At 60.6% G+C, this 15000-nt stretch overlaps 1 non-coding gene and 2 pseudogenes across 1 annotated transcript; all 3 read right to left on the minus strand.

Annotated features, from left to right (window-relative positions):
- LOC145273890 (large subunit ribosomal RNA) overlaps nt 1-5534 on the minus strand; it is a 9238-nt pseudogene extending 3704 nt beyond the window's left edge.
- A 598-nt stretch (nt 5535-6132) lies between these two features.
- LOC145273924 (5.8S ribosomal RNA) lies at nt 6133-6290 on the minus strand. Its single transcript, XR_013866560.1, has one exon. It is a non-coding gene; the product is annotated as a 5.8S ribosomal RNA (ribosomal RNA).
- Nucleotides 6291-6686: 396 nt separating this feature from the next.
- Nucleotides 6687-9057, minus strand: LOC145273912 (small subunit ribosomal RNA; annotated as a pseudogene).
- Between the last annotated feature and the right edge of the window lie 5943 nt (nt 9058-15000).

Below are 15000 nucleotides of genomic sequence, written 5' to 3' on the forward strand. Positions count from 1 at the left end.
ACTCTTGATCGGATAAGAGAGAGGGGAGGTGCTTCACATAGCAACACAAGGTTTAAGGTGGCTGTCACTATTTTAACCCTTTGCAAGGCCTCGTCGGCCGTGAGTCCATCCAGGCCGGGCGAGGAGCCGCGCATAGCCTTTAGGGAACTCACAACCTCTTCCTCACAAAGGGGGGCAAGCACAGACCACCACTTGTGCCCCCTAGACTGCGCCTGTCTGTTGTCCGGCTCGCCAGGTGCAGACAATTTCCGCTCCCAGAAATCCACGGACCCCGCCGGAAGACGTCGTTCAGCACACGATGTTGCATCCCTCCATCTCCCAGAGAGGACCGCGTCGGCGCAGTCCTTCCGCTTAACACTATAAAGCCGCTGAATGGCAGCAAAAGCCGCCCTCCGCAACGCCTTCTTGTCACCCTTCGGGGCACCAGCCGCAGACCTAGGTCTAGATCCTTTCCTCCCTTGAGACTGGTTCTTTCGAACCAGCCTCCCAGACCGCTTCTTGCGAAGCGGCCGGCCCGATCTTAGCGCATCGTCCCCCTCCCCTCCATTGGACGGGGAGAGGTAGCGCAGGAGGAAGGTGTCGATCTGCCCGGTTACCACCTCCAGGTCGGTACCCTGGCGGATCAAACCAAGAATCCGCCGCAATTCGACGCAAGCTTGATCAGAGGATGGACCAAGCTCTCCGAGAACCAGCTCAACCTGATTCTCCACCTTCGGCCGCCAACCCCGATCATCCACAGCTGGACTCAAAGAATCGCACTCCACAACCGTCTCCACCGCAGGAGAGCTCACACTATTAACACCCGCCGGAGACTTCTGCTTTGCCAGATGGATTAGGCGCTTCCTCACCGCTTCAGCAGAGCGGCCAAAGCGGGGAGAAATTGCGACACACAACTCCGCCTTCGTTCGATATCGATCCCTCATCTCGGACGCACAAGCTGACAAAAGAGTATCTTCCTCAGAACTCCAGGCCGAACCGGGACGGGCCCCAGCAACCCTGTCCTGGTTGAGATCTTCCGGGTGAGCATGCCTCCGGTGTTGGGATAAACCGCGACCAGAAGCAAACCCACGTCCACACGGGCACACAAAGGGGGAACGATTTCCATCATTATCCGACCCAGTCAATCGGTCGCTGAGGGTAGCAGTGTCCACGGAACCAGGGGGAACCGTGTTTTCTTTATTTACTTTCTTAGAGACCACTGCTATACCCACCCGACGGGAGGTCAGCCCACCGGGAGGGTTTGTTACACCCTCAGCCGTCAAATCTCAACTGTATTTTCAGCTTCGACAAAACGTTGCCCGACTCTCACCACGAGGAGGTGGTGCAACAAGAGAGTCATAGTTACTCCCGCCGTTTACCCGCGCTTGGTTGAATTTCTTCACTTTGACATTCAGAGCACTGGGCAGAAATCACATCGTGTCTGTACGGGTCGACCGGCCACACGATGCTTTGTTTTAATTAGACAGTCGGATTCCCCCGGTCCGTACCAGTTCCGAGTTGACCGTTCGCTGCCGGACGAACGCCCCCACGCCGAGAGAGACGCTGAGCAACGGGCGAAGAGGGACGGACGCTGCCGCGAAGCAGCACCCGCCTTCACCCGAAGAGGGGCTGGAAGCCGTGGCGCTCCACGAAGACCCGGGCGAGGAGCCGTTTTGCTCGCCACCCGACGCGCCGGTAGCGACGAGGCGGTACCGCAGGCGGACGAGTCCCGTGGCGACGACGCAACCTTGAACCGGCCGCGACGAGGAGTTAGAAGGACGGAGAAGAGAGGGAGCATCGCGCGGACAGCGCAGGAGCGGAGGACGCCGCGTCGGAGGTGCCGACGAAGACCGCACCGGCAAAGCGACGACGACACGTCCGCAAGGCAGCCTCACCCCTTTTCGAGGAGGACGGAGACGTTGCGACGAACGGATTGGAGCCGCCCGCCACCCCGACCCCGGAGCGAAGCACCCCGCAGAAAAGCCGCTTGAACCGCCGCCGCCAGAAAGACGACCCCCGCCGACGGTCCCCCGCCGTTTTTGGTCGACGCCACACTCCTGCCGCCCGACGGCGGACTCCCACCCGTATCGCTCTCCGACCCGCAACACACGCTCGCTTGACCGCGACCGCTTGACCGGAACACGCCGCCGCACAACGGACCGCCGCGGCCCCTATGCCTTCGCCGCAAAGCGCGAACGGAGCGAACGCTACAGCCCCGTACCGGTTCCTCGCTTCGCGCGGGCACGGCCCGACCGACCCGGTCCTCGGAGCCAATCCTTCTTCCGAAGGTACGGATCCATTTTGCCGACTTCCCTTACCTACATTGATGCCATCGACGAGAGGCTGTACACCTTGGAGACCTGCTGCGGATGGTGGGTACGGACCGACTCGAGAGCTGCGAAAACCGGACCCGGATTTTCCAGGGCCGCCGAAAGCGCACCGGACGCCGCCCGAGCCGCGGCGCTCTACAGGTACCTTTTCCGTATCTCCGGACGAGCCGATTCCACGGACATGGTCCTTTACGAAGAAGAGAGAACTCTTCCCGGGGCTCCCGGCGACGTCTCCGGGCTCGCTTGCGTCACCGCGGTTTCGCCCGGGAAGCGACGGGCGCCGCCGACATCGCTGCCGACAGCGTCGCCACCCCCGGGCCCTCTCCGAGTCCGGGTTCGGGAATATTAACCCGATTCCCTTTCGACGGGAGGCCGGCCGCTTTTTTTTTGTTTGGGCTTTTGATTCGATTCGATTCGATTCGCTTTCCTTTCACCTTTCATAACGGATCCGGCGCCTTTCGGGAAGACTTTCGCCCGCGTCTTAGGACCGACTGACCCGTGCTCGACCGCCGTTGGCACGGAACCCTTCTCCACTTCGGTCTTCGAAGGTCTCGTTCGAATATTTGCTACTACCACCGAGATCTGCACCCGCGGTCGGCTCCACCCGGGCTCGCGCCCTAGGCTTCCGTGCTCGCCGCGGCGCCCTCCTACTCGTCGCGGCATCGTTTCGGCGCGAAAGTTCATCGCTCCTCGCCGCGACGGTCCGGCATCGGTCCGTCGCTCCAGCGCCATCCATTTTCGGGGCCGGTCGATTCGGCAGGTGAGTTGTTACACACTCCTTAGCGGATTCCGACTTCCGTGGCCACCGTCCTGCTGTCTATATCGACCGACACCCTTTCGGGGATCTCATGGGCGTCGCGTTAGGCACCTTAGCCGGACGTTTGGTTCATCCCACAGCGCCAGTTCTGCTTACCAAAAGTGGCCCACTTGGCACTCGCATTCGAGGTGACCAACCGCCCAGCGAAGCGTGCTGGCGGCGGCGGCCGGATGGGTCGGCTCCGTCGTTCGGGAGAGTCGGCCCGTTCCACCCGTTCCGAGTTCGAGAGTAGGTCGAGGCCGTGAACGGCCCCGGGGCCTCCAATCGTTCGCTTTACCGGATGGAATTGCGACGATCGAGCGCCAGCTATCCTGAGGGAAACTTCGGAGGGAACCAGCTACTAGACGGCTCGATTGGTCTTTCGCCCCTACACCCGGTTCCGACGATCGATTTGCACGTCAGAGGCGCTTCGGACTTCCACCAGAGTTTCCTCTGGCTTCATCCCGACCGGGCGTGGATCGCCATCTTTCGGGTCCCTGGTCGCTCGCTACGCCAGAGTCGGCCGAGTCGTACTCGGAAAAAGGGGAAACCGACCCGGGGGTGATGCGCCCGCGCGCAGCGCCTAAACTCGACGACAAAATAGGACTAGTTCAAGCCGCGGGATCTCACCGATGGGCGGAAGGAGGATATGGAAGCTGGCGCCCGGCAATTCCCCTTTTTGGATGATGCGCCGGTCCCCTCTCGGGGAGGAGGGAAAAACAACCGCACGTCAGCCACGAGCCTTCCCTCTCCTATCTCTCTCGGGAAGAGAGAAAAAAGGAAAAGTTGCGGGCACCGCAGCAGCGACGGCGGAAGGCCGAAAACGCCGCGCCGGCGGGATCGGGCACGGCTCGGAGGCGGGTGAGGCGAGGAGAAGACGACGGCACGAGACCGACGACACCCCCCGACGACCCCCGGACGACTTTGCCACGACACCTCTCCCGATCGACGCCCTCCTACACGCTCTCTCGCTTTCGCTTCGCCTTCGGGGTTAGTCAGAGGTGGCCCCTACGACTCGCGAACGGCCAGGACTCCTCGGTCCGTGTTTCAAGACGGGTCGGGTGGGTTGCCGATGCACGTCGCTGACCCGGGGTGGCGGGCGGCTCGAGTAAAAAAGCGTCGCCGAGCGACCTCTCCGGAAACGGAAACGGGCGCGGGCGGGGTTGCCCCCGACAAGAACCCGAAACGTCGGCGAGGTGCGTGACGGCGAGGCCGCGCCAGTCCTATCCCGCCTCTCATCGCGCACGCGCCCGAGACGGTGGGGCGCCTAAGGAGCGACACACAGAGTGCGTCGCCCGCACGCGACTTCCGGCGGGATCAAAACGGACCGGCTCGCCACGTGTAACGGATCGTGTCAGATTTCCTCCGTTCCCGGCAGAAAGGGGCAGTTACGTTCGCGGGCCCGACGGCCGGTGGCCCCCGACTTCACAAGGTGGGAAGACGGGGGTTTTCAGGGTGATGAAACGCCTGCCGCCTACGGAAAAAAACCCGCGTGTTCGACCTGCACGCCGGGAACGGGTCGCGACGACGGACCGGAGGGGAAGTGCGTCCGGTGCCGGCCGCGCGGAGGTCGCGCCGAAGCGCCCGCGCCATGATTACGCCGAGCGATGATGAAGGGGACGGGTGCAGCGGAGTCGCGCGCGGAGGGAGCAGGAGGAAAGAAGAAGCGGCGGCGACGGATGCGGCGGGTTAGGGCCCGGCGGCAGCAGCGATCGAGAGGACGAGTCCCCTCCGTCGCAGCCAACCGACGCAGCCACCTACCGACGCCGCGGTCGTCACCACGTTTCCCTTCCCGCTATCCACGCGGCCCGTCTCCTTCGTCGGCGACGCGGGCACAAAAGCTGGAACCGCGGGGAACGAGTCCCCCGCGGACACGACGAACGACGACCTGTGCCGCGACGGCCTCTCTTTCAAGAACACACATCGAGTTTGGGCTCGAGCCTAGGCAGCACCGGACTGAGTCCCCCCGCGATCGCGGTGAGCGGTCCCACCCGTTTACCCCTGGGCGGTTTCACGTTCTCTTGAACTCTCTCTCCAAAGTTCTTTTCAACTTTCCCTCACGGTACTTGTCGACTATCGGACTCGTCCCGGTATTTAGCCTTGGATGGAGCTTACCACCCGATTTGGGCTGCGTTCCCAAGCAACCCGACTCTCGGATCGAAGGCCGTCGCTCGCCGTCCGCACCGAATGGGCCTGGCACCCGCCGCGGGCGGCCCCGATCGAGGGAACTCCGAACTATGCGAGACGAAAACGAACGGCTGCCTTCGACCCATGCGCCACACGTCCCGAAGCCTTTAACTTGCGACGGGATTCGGCGTTGGGCTTCTCCCGGTTCACTCGCCGTTACTAAGGGAATCCCGGTTGGTTTCTTTTCCTCCGCTTAGCGATATGCTTAAGTTCAGCGGGTCGTCTCGTCCGAGCCGAGGGCGGCGGTTTTTAGTAGAGTGTGGTGTTTGGAGGAGAGGAATCTCGATCGGTACCCTCCGTGTGACGACGGCTGGCCGATATAGCGCCCGTCCGACCGAAAATGAAGAAGCCAACAATTAAAAAAAAGCGTGGGTCCTCCCCATCCGACGTTGCGTTGCCTACGACGCGGCCACCTTTTTACGGTGCGACGGCCGTGCTCGTCGCGCTGCTCGAGGCGTCGCTGAGAGACACCTTCATGAGGCAGAGAGCGAGACGAGCAGGCGGCGCTTACGTCGGCAGTCGGTTAGGTCGGTGCTTTTTTTTTGTTTTGTTCTCCCTTCGGCTGCTTTCGGACAGACTCCTCCTGCTCCTCCTCCACAGTGTTTCTTCACGCGGTCGAAAAGGGAAAAGACTCCGCGGTCTGCCAGCGGGAGACGAAGGAGGAGGCCGGAGAGGGTTTTAAAAAAAAAAAAGACATTGAAAGGAGTCAATTCTTTTTTTATTTTTCTTCCCCCTCGTCACTCGCTCCTGCGACGTCCCGGTTACCACCGTGCCGAGGACCGGGCGGGCACGGGGACGGCAAGATGTCGTTTCGTTAACGGAGAAAGACATGTAACGTTCCGCCTCTCGACCGGACGTGGCCCCGAGACAAGGGATCTCGGGGCCGCAATGTGCGTTCGAGGTGTCGATGTTCACTGAGTCCTGCAATTCGCATCAGTTCTCGCGGCTGGCCGCGCTCTTCATCGACGGACGAGCCGAGTGATCCCCCGTCCAGGGTTCAGCACTTGGGTTTTTTTATATTAGTTTTTGTTTATATAGATTTAGTAGTGTGCGAGGAGGTCTGTGCGAGGAGGCGTGACGGCATTGCAATGTCGCGAGTAGTTTGTTTTTAGCTAGCGGCGGTGGCACAGCGGCTGCAAAAAAACAAAAAAACGATAAAGCGGCGACAAGGCAAAGAAGAAGCGGCCATCACTTGCGGTGGGCGAAAAAACAAACAGGTGGTAAGACGCGGAAGCAAGCAAGAAGAGCTGGGGCTTTAAAAACCTCCGCGTCACCACAAATCTATCTCTCGCTCCGCCTTTTATAGGTTTGTTTGCGCGCATTCGAGGCGTTGACACCGACAGACAGAGGAGGTAGGCCGGAAAACAACAAACCAGTCTCGAACGGGAAAACGGTAATGATCCTTCCGCAGGTTCACCTACGGAAACCTTGTTACGACTTTTACTTCCTCTAAACGATCGGGTTCGGTCGTCTTCTCCAGGCATCGAACGCCGAGGCGTAGATGCACGAGTGTCGTGACGGACACGTCGCGCACTGCCCGGCGGCGTCGTCGGCCAGATCCGAGGACCTCACCGGACCGTTCGATCGGTAGTAGCGACGGGCGGTGTGTACAAAGGGCAGGGACGTGATCGACGCGGGCTGTTGACCCGCGCCTACCGGGAATTCCTCGTTCACGGGGTTGGTTACAGGCCCCGATCCCTATCACGGGAGGTGGTTCAGAGGTTTCCCAACCCTCTCGGGCCGGGGCGAAGTCCCCGCTGATACCTCCAGTGTAGCGCGCGTGCGGCCCCGGACATCTAAGGGCATCACAGACCTGTTATCGCTCCGCCTCGTGTGGCTTTCTGCCACCCGTCCCTCTAAGAAGTGCGTGAGAAAACCGACCCGGACCCGAGCGCCACGGAGGACGCCGAGCCCGCCGTAAAAATCACTGACATCGGCGCACTAGTTAGCAGGCCGGAGTCTCGTTCGTTATCGGAATCAACCAGACGGATCGCTCCACCAACTAAGAACGGCCATGCACCACCACCCACCGAATCGAGAAAGAGCTATCGATCTGTCAATCCTACCGGTGTCCGGACCGGGTGAGTTTTCCCGTGTTGAGTCAAATTAAGCCGCAGGCTCCACTCCTGGTGGTGCCCTTCCGTCAATTCCTTTAAGTTTCAGCTTTGCAACCATACTCCCCCCGGAACCGAACTCTGGTTTCCCGCAGGCTACCCGCCGGGTCATGGAAGCGAACGCCGGCGGATCGCCGGTCGGCATCGTTTACGGTCGGAACTACGACGGTATCTGATCGTCTTCGAACCTCCGACTTTCGCTCTTGATCGAGGAAAACGTGCTTGCCACACGCCATCGCTGCAGTTCGTCTTGCGACGATCCAAGAATTTCACCTCTAACGTCGCAATACGAGTGGCCCCGACCGCTCCCTTCGATCATTGCCTCGCCGTAGACGGAGACCGACAGACGTAGACGAGGCCCTCTTCCATCATTCCATGCTTATCGTATGCAAGCTTGAACAGCCCGCTCTGAGCACTCTAATTTTTTCAAAGTGAACGTACCGGCCGCCGCGGACACTCGGTTAAGAGCACCCTTGGAGGAGAAACCGCCGACCGCAACACGCGCGCAGACAAGACACGAAGCAGGGACTCGGAGCGGACCGGGGGGTTCAAAAAAAAAGAGGAACGCGCGGAAAGGGAGAGGGAGAGAAGCGCGGGGGTCAGAGTGCGGGGATGCGAATGAACGCACCCAAACACACACACGTAGCACCCCCCCGTTAGACTACTCCCGGAACCGAACCGACGACCACTTGTTTTTTTTTTCCCGGATCCCGATCACGACCTCCTCGTCCACCTCGCCGGCAGGACCGCGTGGCGGGTATGCTAGCGGTTGACACCGGCGGAAAGGGCCGGGAATGCGAACGGACGACCAAAGTCAACGACGGACGATGGCGCCGCCGCCCCGGGGCCGCTTGCGCGACCACGAACCCGAGTTCGGACTACGAGCTTTTTAACCGCAACAACTTTAATATACGCTACCGGAGCTGGAATTACCGCGGCTGCTGGCACCAGACTTGCCCTCCGGTTGGTCCTCGTTAACGGATTTGAAGTGTACTCATTCCGATCGCGGGGCCTCGACAGAGTCCCGCGTCGTTATTTTTCGTCACTACCTCCCCGTGCCGGGAGTGGGTAATTTGCGCGCCTGCTGCCTTCCTTGGATGTGGTAGCCGTTTCGCATGCTCCCTCTCCGGAATCGAACCCCGATTCCCCGTTACCCGTAGTAACCACGGTAGGCACTTAACCGACCGTCGACAGTTGATAGGGCGGACCCTCGAGAGACCCGTCGCCGGGCGTGAAAGCTCGTGCGATCGACCAGTGAGTTATCCAGAGTCACCAAAGCGGAGCGCGCCGCCCTATGAGCCCCGCCACCGAACGGACCCGCGAGCGGGAACGCCGACGACGGGAGGACGGAATGACGCGCATCGGTCTCAGTCTAATATGTAGCGCCGCGACCCGGAACGGCCGACGCGGGTGCCAGCGCGCGAGGCGTGGCGACGACGGCGCGCCGACCGATCGCGGCCTGTGTCACATGTATTAGCTCTAGAATTGCCACAGTTATCCATCGCCTCCGAGGAGGAATACGGTCCCGAGGATTAGGTCCGGTTCCTGAGCCATTCGCGGTTTCGCCCGTTCTAATGCGTGGCGTGAACTTACACTTGCATGGCTTAAGCTTTGAGACAAGCATATGACTACTGGCAGGATCAACCAGGTATCGTTGGAATTTGGGACTTTGTTTCGACAGAACGACAGACCGACCGACCGACCGACCGACATAAGACAGACAACTACAACGACGGGCACGTGTTTATTTGTTTTTCGAGGAGGTTCGCCGTCAGTAGAAGCGCGCTGCCCGCGCTGATGGCCTCTTTTTTGTTTCTCCCCTGACTTGGACCGAGACCGAGACTCAAAGAACGAAAGCGACCAACGTCGACAACAACAACGACAACGGCACCCTTGACAGCGATACATACGACAAACGACAAGCAGCACGACGGCAGTGCACACGGACATCGAGGGTCAAGGTGCAGACTGAACTCGCCGAGGTCGTCGTCATCGTGGTCGCCATCGATTCCGTCTCGTCGTCGTCGTCGTCAACGTCCACGTCACAGCCGGCCGAGAAGAGAGAACAGACGACAGCGTCGACAACAACAACATCGACAACGGCACCCTTGACAGCGATACATACGACAAACGACAAACAGCACGACGGCAGTGCACACGGACATCGGAGGTCAAGGTGCAGACTGGAATCGTCGAGGTCGTCGTCATCGTGGTCGCCATCGATGCCGTCTCGTCGTCGTCGTCGTCGTCTTCGTCGTCGTCGTCGTCATCAACGTACCAACCGACCGAGACGAGAGAGCAAGCAACAACGTCGACAACAACAACGACAACGGCACCCTTGACAGCGATACATACGACAAACGACAAACAGCACGACGGCAGTGCACACGGACATCGGAGGTCAAGGTGCAGACTGAACTCGTCGAGGTCGTCGTCATCGTGGTCGCCATCGATGCCGTCTCGTCGTCGTCGTCGTCTCCGTCGTCGTCGTCGTCGTCGCCAACGTCAACGTCAACATCACAGCCGTCATCGGGGAGGAGCTGGACCAGGGCAGCGGCGGCGTAAATTTTCCCGTCACCTTCGTCGTCGCCTTCGTCGACCGACCGACCGACCGGCGTCGTGTTCGTGCTCGGAAAACCGAGGAGAGACAACGTGCACATGGCGCGTTCTCGCAAGCGGCTCCTCGGTCCGATTTTTTTGGGCGGCTTTTTCGAGCTTTTTTTTTTTTTTCTCACCCTTTCGTCCGTGCGACGGCGAACGTTAGGGGAAAAAAAAAAAAAAAAAAAAAACGACAACAACGCGGCGGACCGGGCGAACAACATCGTCGACACACACGACATTGACGACCGGTCCCCCTTTTCACAATCGCATCGAGATAAAAACGAACGAGTCCGATTCGAGCACCGAGTCGCGAGCGGGAGGACTGTCGGTGCAAGTATCGATCACTGACGTGAGCGCTTCGCCGGACAGAGGATGGCTCATCCGGCAGCCGTGCAAATCGACGGTATGGGAAGAACGAACAAGAAGAGCAACGACTTGATCGGCGGCTTGGGAACTGCGGACGGTGAAAACGGGTTAATCGACTGCGACCACGACTGCTCGATCGATCTTCTTTGGCGCTAACAAAGGTGGAGGTGGCGCAAGAAGGGACTAGCGCTATCACCGTCCACGTATCAGAAGATGCGGCGGCAGACGTCGACGCTTATGCGTTGTCGGACGAGAAGTCGCTGCAGCACGTGTACCGCGAGCGGGACGTCCAAGGTTTTGCCAGACGGAAAGAAATCGGGTGTCAGCGAACGTTCACACGGCTGTGAGATCGGACGCTGACAGGAGTAGGAGGCGGCAGGCAGGCGGCGGTTACGGCGGCGGCGCCTGCTGCTGCTCATCCTCCTGTTTGCTGCGGCGACTTCCAGGACGGGAGAGCATCGAACAACGTACGTATGGTTACAAGGGGATCAGGATCTACATAGTGCATCCCCCGCGGCTATTTTTGTTTGTTTGTTCGCTCGTTCGTTAATTCGTTCGTTCGTTCGTTCGTTCGTTACAATGTACGTTTTTCCGTTCGACGGCGGCAGAGAGCGGCGGCGTTTCTCCCTAATCCGGAGGATTTATCGGTCGCACAGCGATGGGTCGTTCGGCCGATCATCGAAAGATTCGCAGGTAGTGGTTGAATGGCAGAACGGCAGCAACAACAGCGGCGGCTGAGAGCGGCGAACGCTGAGGCGGAAGCAGAAGCTGCAGCAAACGTATCGGCTAAACATGGTGGACATAGATATGGCTGACGACGCGGGTACCACGACGACTATGGAACCAGGAAAAGGAGCCGTTAGTTGTTCCAACATATCGTTCGACACGTCGAGCAGCCCTAGGTCCACGGAGAAGCACACACACGTACCACGTATTATAACCTAACGACGATGAGCGGGCGCACGGTTGGCAGGAACGAAGGCGGCGGATCAAAACAAGTTGGAGCGCGGCGACAGCGATAACGGTGACAGCCCTAGGCGGCGGAGATGCCACTTTCTGACGCCTTTGCGACAAGCCCGTAGAGACGTTCCGGACCACCACGAGGCAAAGAGTCGCTGCTCCGACGAACCGACACACCAAAGTGTGCTTCCTACCGAACATGTTTTATAAAACTTTCAAACTGGAAAACCCCAGAAATGGTGTTGGTATTTGTCCAGACCCACCTCCGACACCTGAAAATGGTGGTCAAAAAAAACGTCGATTATACGAAGCGACATTTCTGGTCGGCGATTTTCCAGTTTTACGCCTACTGCCACATGGGGATGTCGGTAGGCGTCGCAAAGTGCCTTCTCGTAGGCTAGGCACACCAGGACTTTGTCATTTTTTTCCCCCTCGACATTCCTGGTCCGGTCTATTCCGATTTTACACCTACCGCCATGTGGGGGTGGCAGTAGGCGTCGAAAAGTGCCTTCTCGACCGCTAGCGACACCACTACTTGAGGCCTACTGGAGGGCCCGCACACCTGAAAGGGGGCCGCGGAGTCGACCCCGGGGGCCTCCGCTTCTCGCCGCCGCTCACTTGGACGCCTTCCGCAACCTGTGGTCCCGCTCGGGGCCGCCGGGAGCCTCGCCGACCTGACCGGTGTCGGTAGGCGTCTGGAAGCGCCCGGCCGACCTGGACGAGGTCCCCCTGGCCCCCGGGGGACACCCCTTAGTTGGATGGGGGTGCTGTCCCGGGCACACATGCAACCCGCGGCCGCCTACCGACAGCCCCCTTCGCTCGATCGCTACTCCTTTCCAACATATGTCGGAGAAGCCGGGCGGTTGTGAAACCCCAGAAATGGTGTTGGTATTCGTCCAGACCCACCTCCGACACCTGAAAATGGTGGTCAAAAAAAACGTCGATTATACGAAGCGACATTTCTGGTCGGCGATTTTCCAGTTTTGCGCCTACCGCCATGTGGGGGTGGCAGTAGGCGTCGAAAAGTGCCTTCTCGACCGCTAGCGACACCACTACTTTATCGAGCTCTGGAGGCCCGCACACCGACCCGGGGGCCGCGGAGTCCACCCCGGGGGCCTCCTGGCGTCGCCGCCGCTCACTTGGACGCCTTCCGCAACCTGTGGTCCCGCTCGGGGCCGCCGGGAGCCTCGCCGACCTGACCGGTGTCGGTAGGCGTCTGGAAGCGCCCGGCCGACCTGGACGAGGTCCCCCTGGCCCCCGGGGGACACCCCTTAGTTGGATGGGGGTGCTGTCCCGGGCACACATGCAACCCGCGGCCGCCTACCGACAGCCCCCTTCGCTCGATCGCTACTCCTTTCCAACATATGTCGGAGAAGCCGGGCGGTTGTGAAACCCCAGAAATGGTGTTGGTATTCGTCCAGACCCACCTCCGACACCTGAAAATGGTGGTCAAAAAAAACGTCGATTATACGAAGCGACATTTCTGGTCGGCGATTTTCCAGTTTTGCGCCTACCGCCATGTGGGGGTGGCAGTAGGCGTCGAAAAGTGCCTTCTCGACCGCTAGCGACACCACTACTTTATCGAGCTCTGGAGGCCCGCACACCGACCCGGGGGCCGCGGAGTCCACCCCGGGGGCCTCCTGGCGTCGCCGCCGCTCACTTGGACGCCTTCCGCAACCTGTGGTCCCGCTCGGGGCCGCCGGGAGCCTCGCCGACCTGACCGGTGTCGGTAGGCGTCTGGAAGCGCCCGGCCGACCTGGACGAGGTCCCCCTGGCCCCCGGGGGACACCCCTTAGTTGGATGGGGGTGCTGTCCCGGGCACACATGCAACCCGCGGCCGCCTACCGACAGCCCCCTTCGCTCGATCGCTACTCCTTTCCAACATATGTCGGAGAAGCCGGGCGGTTGTGAAACCCCAGAAATGGTGTTGGTATTCGTCCAGACCCACCTCCGACACCTGAAAATGGTGGTCAAAAAAAACGTCGATTATACGAAGCGACATTTCTGGTCGGCGATTTTCCAGTTTTGCGCCTACCGCCATGTGGGGGTGGCAGTAGGCGTCGAAAAGTGCCTTCTCGACCGCTAGCGACACCACTACTTTATCGAGCTCTGGAGGCCCGCACACCGACCCGGGGGCCGCGGAGTCGACCCCGGGGGCCTCCTGGCGTCGCCGCCGCTCACTTGGACGCCTTCCGCAACCTGTGGTCCCGCTCGGGGCCGCCGGGAGCCTCGCCGACCTGACCGGTGTCGGTAGGCGTCTGGAAGCGCCCGGCCGACCTGGACGAGGTCCCCCTGGCCCCCGGGGGACACCCCTTAGTTGGATGGGGGTGCTGTCCCGGGCACACATGCAACCCGCGGCCGCCTACCGACAGCCCCCTTCGCTCGATCGCTACTCCTTTCCAACATATGTCGGAAAAGCCGGGCGGTTGTGAAACCCCAGAAATGGTGTTGGTATTCGTCCAGACCCACCTCCGACACCTGAAAATGGTGGTCAAAAAAAACGTCGATTATACGAAGCGACATTTCTGGTCGGCGATTTTCCAGTTTTGCGCCTACCGCCATGTGGGGGTGGCAGTAGGCGTCGAAAAGTGCCTTCTCGACCGCTAGCGACACCACTACTTTATCGAGCTCTGGAGGCCCGCACACCGACCCGGGGGCCGCGGAGTCGACCCCGGGGGCCTCCTGGCGTCGCCGCCGCTCACTTGGACGCCTTCCGCAACCTGTGGTCCCGCTCGGGGCCGCCGGGAGCCTCGCCGACCTGACCGGTGTCGGTAGGCGTCTGGAAGCGCCCGGCCGACCTGGACGAGGTCCCCCTGGCCCCCGGGGGACACCCCTTAGTTGGATGGGGGTGCTGTCCCGGGCACACATGCAACCCGCGGCCGCCTACCGACAGCCCCCTTCGCTCGATCGCTACTCCTTTCCAACATATGTCGGAGAAGCCGGGCGGTTGTGAAACCCCAGAAATGGTGTTGGTATTCGTCCAGACCCACCTCCGACACCTGAAAATGGTGGTCAAAAAAAACGTCGATTATACGAAGCGACATTTCTGGTCGGCGATTTTCCAGTTTTGCGCCTACCGCCATGTGGGGGTGGCAGTAGGCGTCGAAAAGTGCCTTCTCGACCGCTAGCGACACCACTACTTTATCGAGCTCTGGAGGCCCGCACACCGACCCGGGGGCCGCGGAGTCGACCCCGGGGGCCTCCTGGCGTCGCCGCCGCTCACTTGGACGCCTTCCGCAACCTGTGGTCCCGCTCGGGGCCGCCGGGAGCCTCGCCGACCTGACCGGTGTCGGTAGGCGTCTGGAAGCGCCCGGCCGACCTGGACGAGGTCCCCCTGGCCCCCGGGGGACACCCCTTAGTTGGATGGGGGTGCTGTCCCGGGCACACATGCAACCCGCGGCCGCCTACCGACAGCCCCCTTCGCTCGATCGCTACTCCTTTCCAACATATGTCGGAGAAGCCGGGCGGTTGTGAAACCCCAGAAATGGTGTTGGTATTCGTCCAGACCCACCTCCGACACCTGAAAATGGTGGTCAAAAAAAACGTCGATTATACGAAGCGACATTTCTGGTCGGCGATTTTCCAGTTTTGCGCCTACCGCCATGTGGGGGTGGCAGTAGGCGTCGAAAAGTGCCTTCTCGACCGCTAGCGACACCACTACTTTATC

Source organism: Euprymna scolopes, unplaced genomic scaffold (assembly GCF_053919585.1).
Source record: "Euprymna scolopes isolate OS-2025 unplaced genomic scaffold, ASM5391958v1 sca22, whole genome shotgun sequence".
Taxonomy (NCBI): domain Eukaryota; kingdom Metazoa; phylum Mollusca; class Cephalopoda; order Sepiida; family Sepiolidae; genus Euprymna; species Euprymna scolopes.